At 36.6% G+C, this 15,266-nt stretch overlaps 1 pseudogene; it reads right to left on the reverse strand.

The window, feature by feature from the left end:
- Positions 1–1,302: 1,302 nt before the first annotated feature.
- On the reverse strand, positions 1,303–6,152 carry LOC117286169 (annotated as a pseudogene).
- Positions 6,153–15,266: the final 9,114 nt, after the last annotated feature.

Raw genomic sequence — 15,266 nt, forward strand, 5'->3', positions numbered from 1 at the left:
GGAAAAATCTCAAGTAAAGGTACCCAGTAATTTTGATTTAAATAATACTACCAGAGGCTCCAATGCATTCTCTGTTTGAAAATGTGATGGTGTTGTCCCATCCTGTCTTTGATAACATCGTATCATTCATTTCATTATAGATTGGAATTTTTAATATCTTTGTGTTTTTGTTGTTTAGTGTACTTCCATGAACAAATACTGCTGTTGTACAGAGTAGGCACCCATCTTTGTGCTTCTCCTTTTCCCTGTGTCTCTGTAGACAGAGATACTGAAATGATAAGAGGGAAAAGGATTTGTTAAAATCCACAGAGTTCGAGATTTGAAAGCATTTAATTAGAAAGTATCACAACCAAATATCATTTGAGAAATCTGCACTTTTAAGTGAATCTATATAAAAGGTACAGTCCAGAAAGTACTCGTGTTTTAATAATGTCTGTTTCTACAGTGTAGTGCGCATCAGTTCAGGCACTGAAACTGGAGTGTAAACCTTTATCACTTGGGGTAATGAGCAAATGTTGACATCAAGTACACTTCTGGTTTTTGAGATGTAGCTTCCCCTCCGAGTTCCAAATGATTGTGTTATATTTTTTTTAGGTCTCCAAACATCTAATTGGAGAAGACAGAGGCAATAATTTCAAACATTTGGTGGAGTTGAGGCGAATGTGCTGTTTGGTTGCAACTGTTAGATTGAATGAAGTTTTTACTAAGATACAAGATATACTACTAAGTGAAATAAATAAGTCACACATGTGTAAATACTGAATAGTTTCTCTGGTGTGAAAAACTATAATGTTACATAAGATCCTAATGATATAAATGACAATGTGAAATAGGAAGAAAAGGGCTAAAGGTATAGAGGGAAATGAGAAGGGCAGGGGAAAGGTAATAAGGGAAAAGAAAAAATATGAGAAAATGAAAAAAATGGAAATAAAGTATTTGTAAATAGGGAAGAGAGGAGGGGGTGAAGGGAAGGCAGGGATAAGGGGAAAAAAATGAAAACCAAGACCTGTCATGTAAAGGTACAAGATCCCAATGATAAATGTAACTGTACTGTATGCCTAAAATGTACCAATAAACTCAATGGGGGAAAAGAAAACATTGTCTTTGACTCATGGTACCCCTGAATTTGGTGTCAATTTTGAGAACTTTTCTCTTTGAGGTATCGAGGTTTAAAAACTGTTAACATTCACCTAATAATTTATTTCTTATTTTCTGTATTAAAAAATTAATTGGGTGATATGGCCAACTGCCACTGAAAAAAGTCAAGAATAACAAAAAGAAGGAAGTTCTTCATTAAATTGACTAATAGCTCATTATTTTATCATATCCCCTTTCCACCAGGTCTTCCCATATGCCCCATAGTGGGTTCACCGTGTAGTCCACCTGAACTTCTTCACAGGGGCTATGTACTTGTCACATTTGGGGCTAATCTCCATGCCCCGCTGGTGTTCACAGTCACTCTGCTGGAAGAACTCTGCCATGATGCAGTTGATCCACAGCGGTTCAGCTCCAGCAGCTGGGTGGGGCTGCTGAGGTCTGCAGTGCACATGTTCTAAAGGATCTGCATGGTCAGAGTGCAGGAGGAGAATCCCCAAGGTTGCCACTTTCTTAGTTTCCACCCTGGTGCATAGGTCATCCAGGAAGGTCATGTGTTTAAATCTGTCTGTGGCCAACACCGTGTCTGTGACCATCTTGGGCAGGCTCTGCTGTTAGCACTTGCTGAGTATCTAGAAGATATCACAGTTCTCTTCCTGCAGCAGCTCTGAGCCCACAGCCTGGTGCTGGTTCTTGAGTACGGACTCATCGTTGTAAATGAGCACCAGCTCCGAGTTGGTACTGATTGAGGAACTGGTCAGAGACTGCAGTGAGCAGCCTCCAGAGTAATTGGACACACAGAAGATGTTGATGCCCCACTGGTTTAAATTCTTCAGTTCATGGGCCAGGAGCTGCTCCTGACCCATCCTCACCCTGCTTCGGATGTGCCGGTGTTGTTTGGGCTGCAGTGCCATGGCCTCTTCACCCTGAGATCAGATCTGTGGTCTGTGATTGGCACCAGGCAGAGCTGCTGGGCAGGTATCTGTCACTGTGCTTCTGGGCTCTCGCTCTTTCATTGAGGGTGACATGATCTCCACTTCATCCTGTTTGTCCAGGACCTGCTCTGTCTGACAGGTGTGTGAGCTCACAGTTCCTCTTGAACTTCCCTCAGGCCTTCTGGCTGACAGTGTGGGTCTGCTTGGTCTCCAGCTCCTCCAAGGTCTCCAGGGCCAGCTGCTGACCAGTCTCGGTCTCCTCTGACAATGTGTCCTTGCAGATGGGAATGGGGCCTCCCAGCTGGATTGACTGTGGCTTCAAATTTGCACATTGGTCGGACTCTGTGGAGACTCCAGTGTGTGGGCAAGGGTGTTCCAATGAGGTCCTCTGAGTGTGCCTCACTGGTGACCGAGGAGCTGCAGGACTTGGTCTTGGGCAACCCATTATAGTCACTGTCGGAGTGGTAGATGAAGGACTGCTGCACTGGCTAGTGGCCACCCTGGAGTGCAGCACAAGGCCCATGCTCACCTGCAAGTCCAAGGGCCTGTGGCCTTGGGATGGCATTGGCCCATTTTCCAACTGAAAGCAGCCCCAACTGTCTTCTTATTCTTTCCAATAAGTTGGCTAACCCAGTGGTTTTCATTAGCCATTCAGGATCCAATAAATACCCATCATAAAGTGTTAAAGGTTGTAATTTATTTTTACTCACTATAAATTTACTTTATTTACTTATTAAAAAAATAATGAAAATTAATAATAGAACAATTGATAAGAACTGGCAATTGGGATTGAACCCAAGACTTGCCCTTACTAGGCAAGTACTCTGCCATTGAACCACACCTTTAGTCTGGTAAAATTGTTGATATTTTCAAGGAACTAAATGTTATAAAGAGAAGACAATCCCTTAATGTCAGGAAGAAAAATGATCCAATGTTCTCAATTACCTGAAATAATCTGATTATGGTAATTAAATCTTAAATTTTTCTGAATTAAATTTCTGTCAGTGGGGAATAGGGAGGACATGTGAGTTATGAATCACTAACTTTCTGGAAGAAGGAAGAATTCAATTTTTTCAGTAGAGAAATATTTTCATAATGAAATTCAAGAATTTATTACATGAGTTATTAAACAAGACACTAAGACTTTCAAAAGGCACATGGATGCTGTTAGAATGGAGAGTTCTTGAGCTGACACTCTATAAGGATGAGGGAATATTACACTATAAGAGCAATGTGTGTAGCAGTGGAAAGCACACTAGAACTAAAGACAAAAGATGAGGGTTTGAATCCTGGTTCTACAATGTTGGGAGACTTTGTAAAAGCTGATTAAGTTCTTCGAGCAACATTTAACTTGCCTGTAGATGTCTGTTCCTAGGTCTTCAGTATAGAATTAAAATAGTATGCATGAGAATGTCTAAATTTGCCTGGCTCAAATTAGAAGAAATATTAAATATTTCTTAAATTTTAGTTGAGGAAGAAGAAGGTATGGAAATATATCAGTCTATCAACTATGAATGTTTTTCTGTAGCATTTAGCTTCCATATTTTTAATTTCCAGAGTTTTATTCTGTATTTTAGTGAGCCAATTAGGTTCCTGAATGCTGGATTATCTTGACCAGAATACATCCAGAGACAAAAATAAAAACAAAGCACAATGGTACCACTCTTCCAGGCTCTTCTTGAGGACATGTTGGCATCCTTGCCTCCTGAGGCATGTGTGTCAGAGGGGTTATATAGTGAGCTAAGCATTATCTACCCATGAAGTAGGGAGACCTCTAGTCTTCAAAACTTGATAAGCAACCAAGCAGCATGTTTCTTGGAACCCCAGTAGAAAACTGGTGGCTTTTTAGATTAGCCCACAGGAACAGAAACTACCATATTCTCACCAACATACAAGAGAATACTACTACCTTAAGAGTATCAGAAGCTCACTTGAAGCCCTATTGGGAAAAAAGTATGTATGCGTGGGCAACAAAACAGTCACTTCTCTGGGGGAACTTCCAGAACATTAAACTATAGCTCCTACAAAGGACTGATTTTTAACTTAAAATATTTAATGTGTGAAAAAAGAAATAATTGTCACTAGTGATATTCATAACTGAAGCCTAAAAATTATGTAGAAGAAATGTTTTGAAATATACAGATAATAAATAATAGATAGCTGAAAACCGCCAGAAAATACATAAAAGACATAGCAGCTGTTTTCAGAGACTTACAGATGATGGCAATTCCAAAGAAGAAAATAAAATATATGCAAGAAAAGCTTGCTTTCTTTCTTAGTTTCTTTCTTTCTTTTCCTCTCTCTCTCCCTCCCTCTCTCTCTCTGTCTCTCTCTCAGCGTTTCCAATACTGTGTATAATACATACCTCAACATGATCACCTCTATTTGCCTTTCCTCCCCTTTCCCCAGATTCCTTTTCCATATCCACAATGTATGCCTTTCCATTTCCTACCATCTCTCTTTTATTTTGTTGTTTAAATTATTCATATTTTTATATGTTTCTCATATAAGAAAGCCATTATGCTATTGAACCTTCTATGCCTGATTTATTTCACTTTCCATTATGGTCTCAATATCCAACATATTTTTCTAAAATATTTTTATTCAAATTTATTCCTTTTTGTGGTGGACTAACATTGTGTGCATATACACCACATATTCTTCATCCACTCCTCTGTCGATGGGACATATGGGCTGTTTCCATAATTTAGTTATTGTAAATTGTGATGCTAGAAACATGATTATGCTATTTCACTGTAATACAATGACTTAAATCTTTTGGGAAGATACCTAGAAGCGGTATCTGGGTTGAATGAAATTTATATTTTTATTTTTTTGAGGAATCTCCGGTGCTGGTTTCTGTAGTGTTTATACTAGTTTACATTACTTCCAACAATGTACAAGTTTCTTTTTTCCCCACAAACTTGTCAACATTTGTTATTTTTTGAGTTATTTATGAAAGCCATCATTTCTGGAGTAAGATGAAATCTCAGTGTTGTTTCAACTTACATTTCTTCTTGATCATTTGTATTTCTTCTGAGAAGTGTCTTCATTTTTAATGCTGATTTTTTGTTGGGATCTTTTATTTGGGGAGTCTAAGTTTTTAAATTATTTATAAATTCTACATATTAATCTGCAGTCAGAGGGGTAACAGGCAAAATTTTTCCTGTTCTGTAGGTTGTCTCTTCACTCCATTGGTTGTTTTCTTTGCTGTGCAGAATCTTTTTAATTTGATATAATCCCATCTGTTAATTCTTGGTATTATTTCTTTGCAATAGGGGTTGTGTTCAGAAAGTCCTTGTTTATGCCTGAGATTTCAAAGGTTTTACCTTTGATGCAGTTTTATTTGATTTCAGTATAGGATGAGAGATACAGTTCTAGAGTCATTCTTCTACATGTGGATAACTATTTTGCTAATACCTGGAGGCTATCCTTTCTCCAATGCATGTTTTGGCCCACTTATAAAATATCAAATGGATGAAGGTGCATGGGGTTAGGGTTATTTATGCATCCTTAATTCTGTTCCATTGGTCAATAATTATTTTCCATTACACCAGGACCATGCTGTATTTATTACTGTGTCTTTGAGGCATAACTTGAAATCCAGCGTTGTAATTGATTGTTTTTTGTTTTTATTTTTGTTTTTATCAGGATTGCTTTAGCTATTCTGGGTCTCTTTTGGTTACATATTGTTGTGGTTAGAGTCTTGAAAGGGAAATAGATTTAAAACAGGACATATACTTTACAGTATTATTTTATAATAGTCACCCAAAAAGTCAAATGTAGAAGAGTGCAAGAGACCTAGTCACACATTAGAGAAGCAAAGAATCCAGCCAAGGTCCTGGATCCCACAGCAGCATCCCACACAAGTCCAGCTGAAGGCCTAGAGTCCAAGGCAATGTCTTCCATAAGGCCCCCCAGTGGCCTAGAGCCCATGGGAATGTTCCATACTTGTTCATATTGAAGATCTGCACCTGGAAGGCCCAAAGGTCATTGGTGGAAGCCAGAAAGCCTGCACCAGTGGGGTGAAGGATTTGTGCCACCAGACTGGAGTCTATACTGGAGCCAGGAAGTGGTGCTCACCGGGAACATCAGAGCTCCCCTGATAAGAGCAGCAGCCATCTTGGCGACTGTGAGGACCTGAACTCCTCCTCTGACAAAACAACCAAACTTGCATCAGGAAAACTACCCAAGGCAAACTTCTCCTAGAAAATCATCCCATGATCTCCTCTAGTTTGCTTTTGAAGTCATTGGCAACAAACCTCAGGTGGGTCTTTTACACCCAGACCATGCTGATTCAGTTCAGCTGGGCATTCTAAGTTGGCCATAAGTTAATCCATCACACATATAAATTTTAGGATTACTTTTTCAAGTTCTGTATTTTCAAGTTCTGTATATCAGTATTTTTGGTTGGAATTACATTAAATCAATATATCATGTTTGGTAATATGAACATTTTGACAATATTAGTTTTGCCCATCTAAAAAGAGAGCATGTCTTTCTGTTTTTTGATATCCTCTTTGATCTCTCTTTCAGAGTACTGTAGTTTTCATTACAGATGTCTTTCACTTACTTCCTTGGATAGCTTAATTCCTTTTTTTTAAAGCTACAGTAAGTTGGATTGTTTCTGTGATTTCTCTCCTACTGAGCTCATGATTGGTATACAGGGATATTGCTGACTTTTATGTGTAAATTTTGTATCCTGCCACTTTTACTTTATTCATTGGTTCTAAGAATCTTCTAGTAGAGTATTTTTTTAAATTTTCTATGTAAAGAATCTGTCATCTGTGTATAAGGATAGCTTGGCTTTATCCTTTCCTAGTCAAATCCATTTTATTGCTTTCACTTGCCTGATTGCTTTGGCTGAAGTTTCAAGTACTACATTAAATAGGACTGGGAAAAGTGGATATCCTTGTCATTTTCTTGATATTTGAAGAAATATTTTCACATTTTCTCCACAGAGTATGATGTTTCTTGTGAATATTCTGTAAATGGATATTATCATTATGAGATAGGGTCTTTCTATACCCATTTTTTTCAGGGTTTTTAAATTTACAAAAATTACTGTTACTTTTTTGTTGAATGCATTTTTGCATCTGTTTAGATGATCATGTGATTTTTATACTTAGTTTTATTTATGTGATGTATTATATACATTGATTTATGTATGTTGAACTGACTTTGCATTCCTAGGATGAAGCCATATTGTTCATGATGTCTTTTTAATGATGTCCTGTTTGTCAGCACCTTGAGGATTTTTGCATCAATTTTCATTAAGGAAATTTGCAGCAGTTTTTTTTTATTGAGTTTTTATTTGTTTTTGGTATCAGGTTAATGTAACTTTCAAGGAGTGTCTGACACTATTCCTTCCCTTTTAATTTCAAGGAAGAATTTGAGGAGTATTAACATTAATTCTTCCCTGAAGTTCTGGAAAAATTCGCAGTACTTTCATTACATCCCACACTTTCTTTAGTTTGAAGGCTTTCCATTATTGCTTGTATTATATTGTTAGTATTGGTCTATTCAAGGTTTTATATAATCCTGGTTCAATTTTAGTAATTCATATGTGTCTAAAAATTTTCCATTTTTTACATTTTCTAATACATTGAAATAAGTTTTAGAAATTGCTGTTTATAATTCTCTAGACTTTGTATATGTGGATTGTGATTTCATTTTTTTCAATTCTAATTATTCTTTTACTCTTTTAGTAAGCTTGGCTTAGCATTTAAGTCTTATTTCTCCTTTAAATTATTTGAACCAATTATTTGATGCATTAATCCATTACATTTTTTCTTAATTTCATTAATTTGCACTTAGATTTATAATTTATTTGCTTTTACAAATTTTGGGTTGGATTCTTTTGTTTTCTAGGACTTGATTTTAGGTGGTTATTTGGTTGGAATAACTTTTATTTTTCTAATGTAGGATTTACAGCTATAAACTTCTCTCTTAGAATTGGTTTCATTGTGTCATAGGTTTTGATATGTTGTACTGCCATTGTCATTTGATTCTAGGAACTATTACATTTCTTCCTTGACTTTTTCTGTGACCTATGGATTATTCAAGAGTTCATTAATTAATATCAATATGTTTGAATAATGTCTGTGGTTGTTTAGCTATTTATTTGTGGTTTCATTTTGCCATGATTGACAAGAGATTATTTTAATTCTTTTATATTCATTTAAGTATACTTTTTAACTTAAGATATAGTCTGTTTTAGAGGAAGTTCTATGTGCTGGTATGAAAAAATATGTATTCTGTTGTTGAATAAAACACTTTAAATATATGTTAAGCCCAACTCCCTTTTTGGTGGTGTGGTTGAACTCTTGAATTTTTGTGAATTTTTGTCTAGTTGACCTATATATTTGTGAGCATAGGGTATTGAAGTCCCCTGTTATGATTATATTGGTGTTTGTCTGTCCTTTTATGTCCAGTAGTTTTTGTTTTATAACATTGTTATCCTCTACTATTGAATTATTCCCTCATCAGTATAGAGTGACCTTCTTTGTCTCTTCTGATTGGTTTTGCCTTGAAGTCAACTTTCTTTCAAAGTAACATAGCTACTCCTGTTTGCTTTCAGGCTCTGGTGGCAATATCATTTTCCATCCTTTCACATTCATATTATGTGTTTCTTCCTGGATAGGGTGTATCTCTTGCAGGAAACATATTGCATTTTGACCCAATCTGTTAGTCTGTCTTTTGATTAACAAGGTATGATTATTTACATTGAATGTTGCTATTGAAATATATTTACCGAAATGTCATTGCTTTATTTTTTAAGATTTGTTTAATATCCCAGTTTGATTTATTCTTTCTTTTGTATTCTTTCATGGTATGGGGCTCACCATCTCTGTTTAGGGTTCTTTTGAATATTTTCTGCAATGCTGGTTTAATGGCCATAAATTTCCTTAGATTCTCTTTGTTGGGGAAAGGTTTTAATTCTCTGTCAAATTTGAAGGATATTTTGCAGGATATAATAATGTAGATTGAAAATCGTTTTCTTTTAGGGCTTGAAGAACTTCACTGTAACTTTTCTGGCCTTTAAATTTTTATGTTGTGAAGTCTGCTGTTATTCTGATCGGCTTGCCTTTGTACGTTCTTGATTTTTTTCTACCAGCAGTTAGTATTCTATTTTTGTGCTGATTTCCTGCTATTCTGACCATGATACCTTGTGGAGAGGTTCTTTTCTGGTAGTGAATATTTGGGGTCCATTATGAACTTGAAAAACTAATCCTAAAATTTATATATGTAAAAGACTAATTTATGGTAAATTCGGAATGCCCAGCTGAACTGAATCAGTGTGGTCTGGGTATGGAAGACCCACCTGGGGATTGTTGCCAATAATATCCTGAGAGCACTTTTCCTGGTAACATATTTCTCTCATCCTCTTAATGATTTATGTCACAATTTTTCCTCTCTCTTCAAACCTCTAGCATTTTTCTTTCTCCTTAGAAGATGATCTTGCTTTATTCTTCATTGAAAAAAGCAGATCAATGAGAATTTGCACAAGGTCACCACTACATCTACCTACTTTACTAGATCTAAACTCATTCCTAGCCCCTTTTCCTGTTCCTGGAATATGAAGTCTTTCTCTCCACCTATGGGCTGAATTCTTTACTGTCCCATAGTTTCAAGGGCTTCACTCAGCAATTATCTCTTGACTTTCTCTGTCCACTAATTATGTCAATAGCACATACCAATTTGGTATATGCTACCAATAACTCCTAATATAAGAAATTATTTTTTGTAACCCTACTATCCTTTTACCTATATATCATTTTTCTGTTGTCCTCTAAACCAAAGCTCCCCTAAAATAGTTATGAAAATACACTGGTTTTACTTTCTCCTTTCTCATTCTTTCTAAAAGCCATTCAAATCCAGATTTCTTACCCACTATTTTAGCAAAACATCACTCCTCAAGGTCATTCATAGTTCTTCCCTTGCCAAATCCAGTGACCATTCTTAAACAACTTATTGTTAGAATTGACAGTCCTTCTCTGAAAGAATTTTATGATTTACCTTCTGCAACCCACTCCTCTCTTGATTTTCCCACCTCACTGGCCACTTACATTGAGTCACTTTATTGTTTCTATCTAATCCCCTATCTTTAAAGTCCACCCAGGATCAGTGCACATGTTGGCCTTTCCGCATTTGGTGAGCTCATCACATCTTATGACATAATGTATCATTTATACTCATGCTTTTCTTTAATATCACAGCCTTGGCTCTTTCCTCTGAATTAGAGACATATTTCACTTTGTAGGGGCAGATATTTGGGGTCATCCTTGATTTCTCTCTTACTCTTACATGACAAATTTAATTATGTATCTTCTATATAGCTCAGAAAAAGCCTTTTCTTAGAAATTGCAGTTATTTTGAATAATTGCTGCCTACATTTCTGCTGTCTTAGTTGTATTTTTATCTTTTAAGCTTTTTCATGTTATTGGCATGTTTATGATACATAATAATTATATTCATCTTGGGGACTTAGCGCATATACACATTGCATTCCCTGGTAATTTTTATTCATTTCCCTCTACTTTCTCTTTGAAGCCCCTTTCTGTCTCCATATTTCTGAGTCTTGAGCTTGCTTAGGTCCAATTCTTTTCTATTCCTCCATTCCTTCCTTTTGTAGTGGGAATGTTTATCCTATGCCATTGTGCCCTGGGATTGTTTAACTTGGTTTTCATTTTTGCAGAGGTTCACAGACTAGAGTTTGCCTTGAGTCTCCGAAGACACTTGAACTTGAAATTTTTACAAACTGATAAGGCTTTCAAATAGGGATTATTGCATTTCTGGGTATGCATGTGATACCTTATTATGTTAAGTAAAAATTATAAATTTGCTATTATTTAGGGATTAAGTATAGTTTAAGAAGAAGTGTTTGGGTGTGAAGTTGACAAAAGGTTGTTTTGTTAATCTTGGTTTGTTGACTTCATTGGATTAAGAAACACCTAATAGATTAGTAAAGTATGCTGCTGGGTGTGTCTGGCTGGGTGTGTCTGAACAAATCCTGGAGACTTGATGTTGGGATTTATATGTGGTCTCTACCTTGTTCCCTTCTGAAACTGTTCCCCTGCTCTGCTTCCCAGCACCCATCAACTAAGGAGTTTTGGTCCGCCATGAATTTCTACTTTGAAGTCTGCCAACCATTTACCAAATCTCCTGAAGCTATAATCTAAACTAAACTTTTCCTTTTTTAAATGGTGGGTACCAGGAATTGTGTTTCAACCATGAGAAGCTGAGTAATATGGGATATCTTAAAGAGCTGGAGTTAAATATCTTTTTAGTTAGTTCTTTCGATGGCTTAAAAAATAATTGCCTTCACCAATGTCACAATTTCAATGGCAAGAATTATCTCTGACTTAGAGAATTGACAAAAGTAGAAGAGTTGATATTTATATGATTTTTGAATTTATTGTCATTGGAGCTGGAGAAGAATGGATTTAATGCAGCTAATTTTCATCACAGTTGTTAAGGTGAAGATGAGTTGTTTAGCTCAAATCATTTGTGATCCTATCAGAATGGCATTTCATCTGTCATAATGTTCCCACTAACTCTGATTTTAATCATATCTCTTTTCTACAGGCACCACACAAGATTCATTATTAATCACAGAGTTAGAAGCAATGCAAACCAAACTTATTTTCAACCATAAGTGGAGTTGTAGGAGTGGTATTGGGTAGCTCACAAGACTCGGAAGAATCTGAAAAAGCAATCTGGGCAATGAGCAGGAATCAAGAAAGTTTTGGAGGTATGCTGCTTATTCTAGTGTGCTTAGTGGCTCTGTTCATATTCCTTGGGGGAATCTCACCAGAAAATATTGATTACTGTGGTCCAACAGCCAAAGGGAATTTAAACTCCTTTAAATCTTTTTCATTATTTGTTCATGACTCAGCATTTTGGGATCCCATATCTATATCTATATCTATAACTCTCTCTGTTTCTCTTTCTCTCTCTCTCTCTCTCTCTCTCTCTCTCTCTCTCTCTCTCTCTCTCTCTCTCTCTCTCTCTCTCTCTCTCTCTCTCTCTCTCTCAGAGAGAGAGAGAGAGAGAGATAGATAGATAGATAGATAGATAGATAGATAGATATCCTTTTAGGCAATGTTTTATACACTGTGGATATATTAACAAATAAAATAAAGATGCTTGGCTGTAAAGCTTATAGCAGTAGGAAAAGGACAGAAAACAATATGATTGAAATAAATAGAGGGTGTATCTCCTCTATTTTGGCATCTATAGTAATAAAAATGGATACTTTATCACATATATTCACTTGGAAGTGTCTCCAATATAAAGAAAGTATTAGATGTTGAGGAAGGCAAAAAATGAAATAAAAATATTGTAATGTTGGCGACAGCAGACCCGGAAGGACCCAAGGACCATGGAGGGGGTCTCTTCACCTGCCTGCCTACCTGAGATCACCCGGCGGGTGGGCGACCTCCCGGACTAAACGCCACCAGACCCAATAAGGAAGGTAGCCACACGGGTGCCCTTGAAACACCCCCATTACCTGCTCCCCCCCGTTCTCAAACCTCCTGATTGGGCCAGTCCTTGGACCAACTCTGCAGAGGCATAGGTACTCATGAAGGGTAGCTTTCTGAGCTCCCAACTTTAAACATCTTTAAAGAAAGGGCACGGGAAGCCTGTAATAGAACTGAGTGGGGTTCAACCCTGATGGTTCAGAAACTCAAGTTAGGCCTTGTGGACTGAGTTCAGTCTCAGTCGTGGGGAACTGCCATTGGCTAGGCGAGACCAGGGGATTTGGTTCTGCATATGGCTGTACATGTACTATAATATGACAACAGAAACATAGTCTGAAAGAGGCCCTTCAAATTCTTTTTTTTTCTTTTTTTCTCTTGTTGCTTTTTCTCATTCCACCCTAAAATTTCTTTCTTTTTTCTGTCCTCTCTCTCCAACTCAGTCTCTTGCTCCACCATATTATCCCTCATCTCCCTTTTTATTCTGGCTCCTGCCCTAACTCAGACTTCTTCTTTTATTATTTTTTTCTTTTTTGTGGGGGTTTCTCCTTATATTCTTTTCTCCAGTCATTTTACCTCACTCATGGCTCTGTACCTTCAAGGGAAGGAAAGTGCCTGTTATTGTTAAGGGGATATATTCTTGTCCTTATTCCTGCACTCTCTCTATTCCCCCTGAAGTTAATAGCTTTGTAAAGATAGTAAGGTAATTCTACATCCTCTGGATTCACTTCAAACCTGCTCCATTACTTTCACTTATCTACTCCTCTCGCCCTAACTCAGTCTAACCCCCCATCCTAAATGGTAAAGATGCTATATTGAAAAGTATATTCACTGCAAACATATTATGGGCTGCTTCTTGATATTAATTTAATTCACATGGGTTAAAGATGATACATTAATGACTACCACAAGTGATCAGTTTGCAAGCTGTGCCTGATCATATTGGGCTGCTGAATGTATCAATTGGGATAAAGGGTTGTGATTGATTTAAAGAGTTGTTTTCTCTGATATTATGAAAATGAGGATGTCTATGAGTCATTAGAAGCTCAAAAGCTAAAAGGCAACTATATCAGGAAGATTTAAGTAATACCCAGAAATTAAAGAAGGACAACCCAATGACAAAAATAAAAATGAGAAAACACTTAAGCAAGATACAAAGACAGATTTCCAGTTCACCAATGGCAAACAGTAGGATAAATGAGGATGAAAAGTCTGATAGTGAACCAACAGGACACCCTGGACCCATAGCACAGGAGGTAACAAAACAGATCAATCAGGCTCTAGAAAAATTCAAATCAGAAATAATTTCACAGTTAACCATAGAGATGATGAGCAAAATGGAAGTCATGATTCGAGACTCTAGAATAGAAACTGACAAAAAAATAGATGAGCTCAAGACCATGATAGAAGCCATGAAGACTCAGCATAAGAAAGAAATGGAAACAATGAATGCCCAACAGAGGAAAGAAATGGAATCCATAAAGCAGATTCAAACAGATATCCAGGAGATTAAAAACTCTATTGAAAGTGTACGCAACAGAATAAAAGATTGAGAAGATAGAATTTCAGATATAGAAGATAGGATCGCAGTCAGTGACCATGAAAAAAGAGATCTCTCAAAAACAGTAAGGGATCATGAGAAATCAATCAAACAACTTCTAGACAATGCAAAGAAAAATAACATAAGACTGATAGGAATTCATGAGAAAGCAGGAGAAAACGCAAATGACCTAAAAAAGCTCTTCACAGAATTAATGACAGAAAACTTCCCAAACAGAAGGGAAGAATTAGACATACAGATAAGTGAGGCATATAGAAGCCCAACTAGTCATGATAAAAAAAAAAATCTACATCTAGACATATAATAATCAAGATCCCAGAAATCCAAGAGAAAAACAAAATACTACAAGCAGTAAGAGAAAAGAAACAAATCATGTGCAAAGGAAAGCCCATTAGAATCACAGCAGACTTTTCAACACAAACCCTTAGGTCAAGCAGAGCCTGGAGTGAGGTATTCCAAGTCCTAAAAGAAAAGAACCTCCAACCTAGACTGATGTATCCTGCAAAACTCTCTTTCAAAATAGATGGGGAAATAAGATACTTCCACGACAAAGAGCACCTGAGAAATTTCATGAACACCAAACCAGCACTGCAAGGAATTCTAAACAATATCCTAGAAAAGGACAATGAAGTTCACAATAACATGAGGCCCATCAGACCAAATCAAATAGGCAAGGCAAGAAACTAAAAGGAGATGGGAGAAAAAGTAAAAAGAGTCAACAAAAGGACAATAATATGACAATAATAAGTCAGAACATATCAGTTATAACCATCAATGTTAATCGCCTCAATTCACCAATCAAGAGAAACAGATTGGCAGAATGGATTAAGAAGCAAAATCCAACAATATGTTGTATACAATAAACACATCTAGTGCAAAAGGAAGCCCATAGACTGAAAGTGAAAGGATGGAAAACAATTCTCCGTGCTTGAGGAGCCCAGAAAAAAGCAGGGGTAGCAATCTTATTCTCAGATAAAGTAAATTTCAAACAAAACTCACTAAGAGAGACAAAGAAGGACACTACATCCTTGTAAAGGGAACAATTCAAGTGGAAGAGTTGACAATCATAAACATATATGCACCAAATATAAATGCCCCCAACTTCATAAAACAAATATTAAGTAACATGAAAAACCAAATAAGCACTAATACAATTGTAGCAGGGGATTTAAATATCCCACTATCACAAATTGA

The sequence above is a fragment of the Fukomys damarensis genome, unplaced genomic scaffold (genome assembly GCF_012274545.1).
Source record: "Fukomys damarensis isolate Sample0158 unplaced genomic scaffold, DMR_v1.0_HiC HiC_scaffold_15, whole genome shotgun sequence".
Classification (NCBI taxonomy): domain Eukaryota; kingdom Metazoa; phylum Chordata; class Mammalia; order Rodentia; family Bathyergidae; genus Fukomys; species Fukomys damarensis.